The sequence below is a fragment of the Megascapheus bottae genome, chromosome 14 (assembly GCF_031878675.1).
Source record: "Megascapheus bottae isolate mThoBot1 chromosome 14, mThoBot2.hap1, whole genome shotgun sequence".
NCBI classification, from domain to species: Eukaryota; Metazoa; Chordata; class Mammalia; order Rodentia; family Geomyidae; genus Megascapheus; species Megascapheus bottae.
The window spans coordinates 19,531,831-19,544,114 of record NC_143522.1 but is presented as its reverse complement, the minus strand read 5'-3'; positions in this window follow the sequence as shown (position 1 = coordinate 19,544,114).

The window sequence follows — 12,284 nt, the reverse complement described above, 5'->3', positions numbered from 1 at the left end:
TCTTTGAAACAGTGAAATGTTAAGTGAATAATTATCTACTTGTAAAGCCTCCCTGGTGTGTGTACGCATATGTACTTGTGGATGAATGTAAAGCAAAGAAGGAAAATGAATGAAATGAAAATGAATGAATGAAGGCAAAGAAGGAAAAAGTAAAAGAAAAACTGTAATTCTCTGTAATTTGATTCCAAGCACTTTATGAGTTCCTTAGCACCAAATTAAGTTGTCTGCTCTTTATTTTTCATGTGTAATTTGCGCTGGCAACCAAAGGAAGTAAAATTAAGTGAGAGATAAGCTTCCCAAAACATAAGTTTGGAAGGACATCAAAGCATTAGCGTTTTTATGAAAAATTTTATGTCTCTAGATTACCATTCGAACTCTAACTAAATCACTTCCAACTCTTGAAAAGTCAGTGTTGAAGAAGGTTAATTTTTATCAAAGAAGTCAATAGCTTCAACTGGAGCTATTAAAGCATTTAAGAAACCAAAACATAGTAAAAACTAGCTTATTTAGCAAAAGGGTATAAAATTGAACTGGAGAAAAATATTCATAGCATTGTGCATTGTGTTGTTTTTTTTTTTTCTTTTTGGGGGAGAGAAACTTAAGAGTAGTTTAAACAGATAGCTTCATTTGTATATAAGGCAAAATAAGAAAACAATGAAGCCCCCAAATAGCTGTTTTATGATCTTGCCCCTTAGATGAAATTCAAGGATTGAAGACCAGAAGACCAGAAAGCACTGTGTAACACATGCCCCTGGAGAAGCAGACTAGGACAAGTACTTCAAGCAAGTTAGTTAGCTATTTAACCAACCCCTAAGAAAAGATTCCTTTGGATGTATCTGAAATTTGACACATAGTTGAAAGGAGATGTAGAGAGAGGAGTGGGAGAAAGATGGGGAGAGAGAGAGAAAGAGAGGATATAGAAAAAGGGGAGATAGATAAATAGATAGCTACGTAGATACATAGATAACAAGACAGAAAATACTGCTTTATTTTGTACACTTTAAATCATAACATCTGAAAAAATCATGGCACATCTTTCATGATTAATTCACAGCAAAATGATGTAACTATTTAATAATAAATATATGTAGGGAATTCCAAAGCCCACAGTTCTTTGTTACTTTTTTTAAATATAAAGAAAATATGCAAATATAAATACACATTTTATACATAAACATACATATATATATATACATGAGTGAAACATAATTAAACCTAGCAAACACTGTAAAAGTTGGAAGGTGATTATGAACAATGGGATACAGTAGAGGTGTGAAATTCTTTCGATGTACACTTTGCCTATGTATGGAAATATCACTTTGCAACCCCCTTAACATTACAAACACATGGTAATTCAAAAATAAAACAGTAGTAGTAATAATGAAACAAATCCTGGTCTACCTTTTAATCAATTCTTTGGAGAACCTTTGTACTCTGATCTTGGTACTTTTCTGTGGTCTAGTGGTTTGGAAACTACCTCTTCTTCCTTCTGCCATTTGCTATAGGTCTTTTGTGTGTCTGTCTCATAAATCATGTTCCCAAAACCCTGCTCAGCAACTTTTGGGCTATGCTTTTCATTTCTTTTAAATTATCATATCCTTGATGCCCTTTCCCTGTGCCAGAGATCTTTTTTTTTTCCCAAACCACACATATGTTTTCAGTGCTTTCAAGTATATTTTGTAACAACTCCCAGGTATCTGTTATTGAACAACCAGCCAGATCTACCCTGGAGTACATATGTAACCGTGGCAAAGAAATTAGCCACAGGGTGCTTGGAACTGAGTTTGAACAGAAAAGTTAAATGTCATTTCAGAATACTGTCATCTAGGCACACTTACTTGAATGACTCATGGCAGAGCAGCAGAAATAAAGCCTTAGCTAAGGTGATCTAGAATCTAGTTAGTACTGATTTGTTAGACAATTTAGACAGGTTGTTTAATCTCTTTGAAACTAAGATTTTTTTTCCATTTGCCACTTTCAAGTTTTATTATCTGCTTTATCTATATTGAAAGGTGCCTTTAGGATTAACTTAGTAGGAGGTATCCTACAATTATAAGGTATTAAAATTAATCCAAAGAACAACTTTCAATATCTACTTTCTCAATCTCTTCTTAGTGCTCTATCCTGTTCTAATTCTCAGTGGTTTTCTCATGAGTTGAAGGAGGGCCTGTCCCCTTTAAGAGTTAATCTGCTTAGGAATCTGAGTAATAAAAAGGAAGAAAACCTAATCTCTACTTGTAGAATTTCTTATGGATGCAGCAAGAAATTGTCACATCCTTGTTGACCTAACACATTTATAGTTTTGTAAGTGAAAGTCAAGGTACCCATTGTTTTTGCAGTTGTTATTTGTTTGTTTTGTCTTTTAAGTTATAGTCTGCCTGTGCTATGTAAACCAGAGCTGGAACATTCTCTCAAGTGCTGGGATTGCAGGTGTATGCCACCTTTTCCAACGATAGAAAGAAAAAAAATTAAATATATTAGGATCTTCATGGATAGTTTGATATGTATGATGTAGTTTGGCTTGTCCCAGTTCCTGAAAGTCAGGAGTGAGCCAAACAATAAATATTCAGTGTTACATCCAGGAGATTTGACTGGCCTCTGTCATATATGCTCAAGGCATACATAGAATCATCCATCCTTTTAAGGCAAAATTATATAGTGTAGAAATTGCATGAGGTAATTATTTTTTTCTGGGTCATGGGGCTTGAACTCAGCCTATGTGCTGTCCTTGAGCTCTTCAGCTCAAGGTTATGGCCCTACCCTTGACACAATCCCCACTTTCCATTTTCTAGAGGTTAATTGGAGATAAGAATCTCAGGTCCTTTGGTGCCCTGGCTGAGGTGTGAGCTACCTCGCCCCGCTGCATGAGATAATATTTGATTAAGGGAAGTGAGTTTAATTGTCCTTCATGGGAGTGCTGTTGCCTGTATATTCAGGGTCTGGCTACAAAAATATAAGAGGTGCTCAGGTTGTAACATGGGAGCAAGAATGGAGACAGAGTGTGGGATAGAGTTTAAAAAGGGCCCTCAGACAAAACTGGCAGCCTAAGGGGGGAAAAAAAAATCATGAGAGCAAGAATACCTGCAGGTTAGGGTCCAGTGCAGGGCATGGGTATATTATTCACAGGTGTTATACATGGAAAATAGATTATCATATGTGGCAGAAAAGTTTCACAAAACACATGCCTGTAATCTCCGCTTCTTGGAAGGTGAGAGCAAGAAAAATCATAATTTCTAGGTAAGCACAGGCAAAGTTAACACAACTGTCCTCAAACCATGATAAAAATAAAAGGGCTAGGAACATGGTTTGAGTACTATAATACTTGTGTAAGATGTGAAACATGGGTTCAATACCCAGTAGTAAGATTAAAACTAATAAGTTCAATTTAATTAAAAAATAGGCCAGGCGTCATACCTGTAATCCTAGTTTCTCAGGAGACTGAGTTCTGAGGATTGTGGTTCAAAGCCAGCCCAGGCACTAAAGTCTGTGAGACTCTTATCTCCACTTAACTACTAGGAAACTGGAAGTAGTGCTGTGGCTCAAATGGTAGAGTGCTAGCCATGAGCTAAAGAGCTCAGGGACAGCGTCCACATCCAGAGTTCAAGCCCCATGCTGACAATCTTTGTAATTGTTGTTCTTAATGTGCTATCTTACTCTTTTCTCTTTTTCCCTTTATGATTAATCTCATATGGTTACTGTATCTGACTTTTTTACCAGGTATATTATATATATATATATGTTTATTTGTTTATTTGAAATAGGGAATGGAAGGGGTAAACAAGATGATTGAGAAGGGTTGGGGAAGGGAAAGGAGTGCAAAAAACATGAGGAGTATTAGGGTGAGAGAAGTAATGCACCTATTACATGACAAATATAACTGTAACTCCTCTATACATTACTCACACAATAAAAAAAAAGGAAAAGGAAAAGAAAAGAAAAGAAAAGAAAAAGAGCTGGGAGATTGGTCTAGTGATAGAGTGCTCGCCCAGCATGCACAAAGACCAGGGTTTGGAAGTGGTGCTGTGCCTCAAGTGGTAGAGCTCTACCCTTGAGAAAGCCCAAGGACAGTGCTCAGGCCCTGAGTTCAAAGTCCAGGACTGGCAAAAAAAAATAAGACATTCAGTTCAGCTGGGCATGGTGGCTCAAGCCTGTAATCCTAGCTACTCAGGAGGGTAAGATCTGAGAATCACAGTTCAAAGCCAGCCTGGGCTCTAAAGATATGAAACTTCTATCTCCAATTAACCTCTGGAACATGGGAAATGGGGCCCTGGCTCAAGAAGTAAGTCGGTAGCCTTAAGCTGAAGAGCTCAGGGATATCACCCAGGCCCAAAGTTCAAGCCCCATGACTGACAGATAAATAAACAAATACAAATAAAAAGGTAAGGTTCTCCTCACATTAATAAAGTCCCTCTATTATGCTACCTCCTGTATAATCAGACTGCATACCTTAATGAAAGAGAAGAGAAGCAAAGATTCATATGAATCCAGATTGCTCCACTCAGGATCTCAGTCATCTAGCCATCTGGGCCTCAGTTTCTTCATTTGTCATATGGGACTATAATGCATCATTCTCTACCTCACAATGAAGATGATTTTATATAACAATGTAAAATAAATCTGACAAAAGAATGAATACTGTAAAATGTAATTAAATGAGTGATAAAGATATTTTTGATGATTTATCTTTCTAAAATATGAGATAAAGTTTTAGATGGTTTTACATGCACACAGAAATGCTGCCTTTCCCATTATGTAAAATCTAATTCTTAGCATTTTATATAAAGCTTTATACTCTGTGGGTATTAAATAATTACTTGTCAATGGACTGACCTAATATTAAATGTTACTTTTAATCATTGTGCATAAAGAATTTAAAATAGGCTTTAGAAGGCTAGGGATGATAACCAATGGATCTTAAAATGCCTGAGTCTTCTCTGCTGAATTTGAGTTTATAAGCTATAGAACTTTAATTTCATTATAGAGAGGAGCTAGTGCTCAGTGAGCTTTTTTATGTGGCAAAGATGTTTAAAAAAATCTTCCTAAGTAAAATATTTCTCTCATGGAATGACCTTTTCTTCAAATACCTATGGTTGGTGAAACTTTCAAAGGAAAAATGAATTGTGTAGATCAGAACCTGTGTCACCTTTTACAAACAAAAGGAAAGAGAGAGATAACTTGGGGGAGGGGAAATACCCAGTCCAATGACAAATCTTTTAGAATGTCAGCACAAAGAACATTTGGACATCAACCACAGGAGCTTATTTCCCTTACAGACTTTCTCTGAACACCAAATTTCAGGTACTGACATGATCATTTCTTGGACAATTTTGTTGAGCTGTAATGAGGCAAGTGGCATAGCCTTTCTGGATTCAGAGAACTCCCCGTCAAAGGCATGGCGATGATTTGTAGTCTTCTGCTTGACTTTCAGAAAAGTAATAAACAAAGGAAAACTGGTGCTCATCAATAACTATTCAGATGCTTGCATGTTGTATGTATGTCCAACTGTGGAAAGCTTTCATATATACACATATATATACACATATATATATATACAGTACATAAATGTATATACAGATAAGGTCTATATTATATTACTATTCAGAATCTAGGATGACAAGCCAGGTCAATTCCTGATACAGATACTGATAGCTATCAGATACTTTACCATGAAGTTTGGGCTTTAGAAACTATGTGAGAGAGAATGGATAACCATTGGCCATTGACAGATCCTTATTTAAAATCTTCTCATCTGAGAAGCTGACCTATGAGTAATGACACAAACCATATATCTATCTGCAGGATTCCAAAAAAAAAATAGATTGCTCTCAGCATACTAGCCAGACAGCAAGCCCTCAATACCTTTGGCTGTAGTCATTCACCACTAAGGGTTGTCGTCACCAGGTGGTATTTATGTTTCCGCAATAGTGGACACCGAAGCTGACCAAAGAATGCTAATCATCTCCCATTACGATCCTTGTTTTTGATAAATATCACTGCTGAAATTGTTTTATACTGTATAGTTTATAAAATTATATACTTTATTTAATTAAATCAGCCCCACCCCATAGACTTGGAAATTATCCATTGGCCATTATTTTGTTAATCCTCAAATTCTACTGAACATAGTTTTGATGTTTTGATGATCATTAAAATATACAACGTGTCAAGGATGACACTGGGGTGAAAGATCTGAATTTCAATACAATCATATAGGAAAGCATCACGGGTTAAAAGCAATGGTCCAGGAAGATGTGTACTGGTAATGTAGAGTTGATATGGAACCTGAAGGTCAAGCAACATACCAGACCCAGATGAACAAGCATGACCACATGCCTCTCTACAGTCCAGTTATTCCAATCTGGGCCAACACCAACTTTGGTCCCAAGGCGATAATAGCCCTTCAAACCATTTGGAGCATCCTATTGTGGACCTGACCAATGACATTACCCTGGGCCCCCAAAAGACCAGAATTCATTGTTTATTTTTTGCTTCCTTGTTAAGTCCTATACAAGCCTACCTCTAAATCAGTCCCTCACACAACCTCCAAACCTGAAGGAAGGTGTGTGCCTCTCACGGTTCTTCAACATTCTTTGCCTGTTGACAATTGAGTCGAGCCTATTCCTATTCTATTCTCCTCCATTTTCCAAACATTTGGTGCTGGAACCAGGGAGAGGAAAAGCACCAGGAGTAACTGGGTCTCCTCCACCAGCCTCCTGGCTACCTCTGATCAAGCCTTTTACCTTCTCTTTCCAAGCCTTTCTCCATTGGGATCATAGAGCCTGCCGAGATTACCTTGGGTTAACTGGCCACCTGAAATGACCTCATGGCCTTTGCCAATGTAAGTGGTTCATGCCTCATGGAAGACCATCGAGCCTGGCTCTAGGTATTAAAGGCTATCTTCATAGACCCATAAAAGTCTCATCTCTTCTTCTCCCTCTCCCTGGACTCTTGATCTCCATACAGGAGGCTCTTTGAAATGATAATCGAGTCAGACTCCTCGGTGCTCAATGTCATCAGGAAGTAGCCAGAAAGCAAAGTCCTTTCACTAGCTCCCCTCTTGATCTCCCCTTTCAGCCCAAGTTTTTATCCCTTAGCCCTACCTGCAAATCCAGTCCCTCACACAACCTCCAGTCCTACAAGAAGGGTTGTACCCCATGCTGTTCCTCAATAAATAGTCCTCCTCTGTTGACAATCAAGTCTGTCCTTTTCCTTTTCCATTCTCCTCCATTTTCCTAGCAGCCTATCTAGTCTGAATTGTTTGTGTGTTGAATAGTGCTGAGTACTGAAAAGACAAGGTCCACCAGGGAATAAATTTGGGGAACAAAGTATCTGTTGACATTCTTTTCCTATATAACAGGTTTTTAAAACAATAGTCTTATTTTTTTTAATTGCAAAATCAGACTAAAAAAATTATGCAATCATGACAGGTTTGTTCTCAGTGTTTACTAGGTTAAATTTCTTTACTGTATGGCAGTTATAAAGAGATAAGGATGTGAGAAATTCATTAAAAACCAATTTTTACTGTTTAAGTTATAAAATCATGGGTTTTCAAAAGAGGTATTGTGAGATCTGACACACACTGAAATAGAAAAAAAACTTACTTTTCATTTTATTCACAAACGAAAATTCCTTGGAAAGAAATCTTATCATGAAAATCCTACTTGTCATCATTTATTTTATTTTATTATTGTGTCTCTCAACATCTGAAGAGCAAAAATATTTTGTCTTTTCAATACTCTTTGGAACTTCAAAGGACTAATTTATCTTTCACTGTCTGTTATCATTGTAATAAATAACAGAATGGCACTCCTGTTTTCCCTGTTAGCCAACACAAATGATCATTTTCTAAACTTCCTGACCTGTCCTTTCTCCATGCATATTTCAGGATATTAATGTTTGTGCAGCTCATGTCACTATGTTATCTGAGTATCAAGTGAGATATAATATATATGAGCACAATGAAATTAGGAAAATGGTCGATAACCTATAGAGTTGTCCTGGCCTTTCTATACTCTAAAGCACTGGTTCACTTACATCTTTGCCTTTTAAAAAGAAATTGTTGTTGCTAGTTGTGTAGAACCCATTTGAACAGGAGTCATTCTTTCCATCTTCACTAAATGTAATCTACCTTTTTTGTTTTGTTTTGTTTTTTGGTAAGACCAGGAAGCAAATGAGTGTAATCAACAAGGGTTTCGGCCATTTCTACTTCACTTCATCTTCTCAGTCATTCCTGCCTCAGTATAACTGGCTGTCTCTTCCTTCAAGATTGAAACTGACAAAGGTATTTACTTCTACTGTTTCCTGCTTTTAATCCTTCCACCTATCACTTCTGGAATAAAATGTGGATTGTGTTCTCTTTATTTGCTTAGAAATTAATCTATTATTTGTGTCATGCACCCAGTTTTATGTTTTTCCTTATTTTGAGAGATAATATTTAATGTGAGGGCTAGCATTTTGGATTTTGAGTGTCTCAATTAGTATTGCATGTCTTGAGCCACCAATACCCAGAAAACTATAGAACTGGCTTTGCCTGAAGCAAAAGCAAACATATCTTTGTGTATATAGAAAGGCATGAAATTGCACTATTCTGAGTTGAACCAATGTAGAGCTCCAGTTTCTTGAAAGACCAGTTATTTGAAAGACTGAATGAGAGGAGGAATGAGTAACAAGAGATACATTGTATGCATGGGGCTGTTTAGATAATAGTCATGTCAAGGTTTCTTAGTCTCACAATTAGGGATGAAGAATCTAAATACAGTCAAGTCATGGTGAAGTTCTTCATAAAAGAATAAATAGACAAATACATAATATTCCTTTCTTGTTTTGTTTTTGGAAGTACTCAGGACTGAACTCAGGACTCCATGCACTAGAAGTTTGCTTTTCATAGATAGGTATATTGCTTTTGCCTAAACTGGCTTTAGATGTTGGTCTTCCTACCTCTGATTTATGAGTATCTGGGATTACATACACTTTTAATGGAGCATTCTATGACATGGTTTTACCTTGACTACTCACAAAGAATTGTATTATATTTTCTTACAAAAGCAAATGTTTCTTCTGTCAATTTTTAGTTTCCTACATGACATTTTTTTCTTTTCCTTTCCCCTTCCTCCCTCCCTCCCTCCTTTCCTCCCTCCCTTCCTCTCTCCCTCCCTCCCTCCCTCCCTCCCTCCCTCCCTCCCTTCCTTTCTTCCTTCCTTCCTTCCTTCCTTCCTTCCTTCCTTCCTTCCTTCCTTCCTTCCTTCCTTCCTTTCCTCTTTCCAAATAGTCATCAAATAGTAGCACATAGTAGCAAATGATTGAAATTGACAGCTGGAAGTTCTGCTTCTAAACAATGACAAGCCACAAGAAAGGATTAATAAGCACATGATGCTTATGAGAAGGAACTAAAGCTGGAAATAAAGACAAGTGCTCATATTTAGACAGGCATACAGATAGACATCCCCACATGCTCATGAATGTATACATATATACACAGAAAGAATGTGGGGGAGATATGATTTTTCTCAGTCTCTTTACTCGGAATCCTTACACTGATGTGCTGAGAGATGATAGAATTCCTGACATCTTTAACTGGAGTTTCTATAAATTAATCACATCATTCTGAAAATATGCATTCCTGAAATAATGTCAAACCAAAAAAGAAGTAAACCTTATGTATGTGAATTAATGCATCTTCTATCTGGCAAATATCATGTAACCCTTCTATTAATTACAATAAAAATATATGAAAAAAGAAGTAAACCTTAGCCACAGAGTATCATAAAACTTGCTAGAATGATGTCCACAGAGTATCATAAAACTTGCTAGAATGATGTCCACACAGACAAGGTGCTGTCTGAAGACAGAGTCTCAGGGAATTCTTGCAGCTACTTCCAACTTTTTTTATTACAGGACATTTCTGTATGAAGTCAAAATATGACAACAAAATCTGTGTGTTCTTATGTATTGTCAGTGTTGCTACCACAGTTAACTGTAGTTGTACTTCCCAAACCTAAGTCTCTTCAGATTACTTAATATCTTACTGTCAATAAAATTAAGATTTTTAAATTAAATTTAAATTTCCATATACCCTGGAAGAAGTCAGTGATATGTTTTTGGTTTTCATAGGCAGAAAGCATTCATACTTCTGCCAACTGACTGCATGTAGAGAAGTCATGTGGGTGTTTAATGCCAGTACTAGCAAAGAGAGGGCAATAAATAAAATGAAACTAGAACAGGAGATCATGTTGGATTGGGCTCAGTTGTCTCAACATTATAGCTTATTTAATACAACTTCACCAAGTAATTTGTACTAGCTAAGCTTCCGATTCACCAACTGTAAGAGAACACAAATGTAATATCTCAATAAGAAGGTTCTTAAGAATTAACAAGTAGGAAAAAAGGCTCATAAAGCAATTGGTTTGCAGCACAAGCTCAGGAACATTATGTGTCATTATGAACTCTTAAGCTAAATCATTCCTAAGAAACACAATTAAATGCTGGGTAGATTTGAATGGAATTTTTATTTAATTCATTACCAGCAAATTAAAACCATAAACATGTAAAAACCAGGCTAAACTTTTCTTTCTCTTTTGGATGTTATATTTTATTTCATAATTAAAGCATTGCTCAAGACTAATTATATCCCTGATTTAAACTCCAGTTTTGTTCGTGTTGACAGGGAAATGATTTTCATCACCCTGGGCGGGGAGGATAAAATAGTTTATAATTAGGTAGAAGGAAGGAATAGAAAGAAAGTTATTTGCAGTCATCAACAAATACTTGTATGGTTTTAAGTGAGGCATAATTGATTAGGGGGTACTTTTTGAGTTCTAATAGAGGAAAATAATTGAACTCCATTTTCCAAATATCACTGTGTACCTTAGCACTCTGGATTAGGGGGAAAAAATGTTCTTCTCTTTATTCCCCGGCATTAGTCTTACCTGAAGTCCATTTTAAAAAGTTGTCATTCTGAGTGGTTTGCCAATTAAGATAGTTAACAAGTCAGGAAGTGACATATTTTCAAAATCACAGAATCCCTATAACCTGAAATGCAAACTTGATGTCATTAAATGAAACTACTATTTAAAAATCTGGCTGTTTTGCCTGTAGTGTTGTTTTCATAAATGAAGGTAACTGTGCTCGTGGCCGTGTATGTTTTGAGATAATGAGTGTAGACATCATAACCTGGGATGATAATACCAGGTCCTGAAAGAAACTTACATCCCACAGATTTGCCTCATGTCTTGTGTGTCTTCTATTCTCAACTGTAACACTCTCATAAAAGGCAAGAATATGATGCCATCCATTTTCTGGCTGCAACTAAAGAATGTATGAATTCTTAGAGCTGTTATAAACTTTCTTTGGCCTTTGATCTTGTTTTAGTGAACGTTTATATTTTAGAGAGGAGATATTAACAAATCTCTTTACTATACATCTCTACCAAAGAGAAAGGTGGGCAGACAGAACGACTTATTCCTGAATATGCTGGTCCCAGTCAGGTTAAGGCAGATGGGCCCTAAAAGGACATTTCAAAATAAACTATTCTTTTTTCTTCTCTTTTTACCAGTCCTGGGGCTTGAACTCAGGACCTGAGCACTGTCCTTGGGCTTTCTCAAGGCAAGAGCTCTACCACTTGAGCCATAGTACAATTTCCAGCTTTTTTTTCTATGTATTTAGTACCAAGGACTCAAGTCCAGATCTTCATGCATGCTAGGCAAGCACTTTACCACTAGGCCAAACTCCCAGCCCAGAAAATAAACTATTCTTTAGACAAGTATGAGCTGACTTTTTATTGATTCCTACCCATACACTCACTCATTAAATAAAATGGTTGACATTTTTTTAAACGAACGTCTTTTGCACAAAAGTAAATACAGGCACATAACTTTTGTTTAACTTAAAATTTACCATGGCTAGCTACTAAGTTTAATACAGAGCATGTGAGGGTCTCTAGTTCTACAGATCTTTCAGGAGAAGACTTAAGATGTAATCACTATCCATGAACAGAGAAATGAAAATAAGTCACTTTCAATCAATTACCTATCTGGCCTAGTCATACACTTTGCTTATCTGTTGCTCCTCAGAGGAGTGGCCACTGCCACAAAGCAGCAATGTTTTTCATTTGTTGTTGTTGTTATTTGTTCATGATTTTTGGATCTCAATTACGTGAGCTGGAACCAACTTCATGGATCCACTTACCTCACATGGCAGGACAAATGATGGTGAAAGGTTCAAAACAGGCCCATTAATACATTGGGCTTTGAGAAGGACCGAATCAAAAAGCCATGTGCTATATTCAA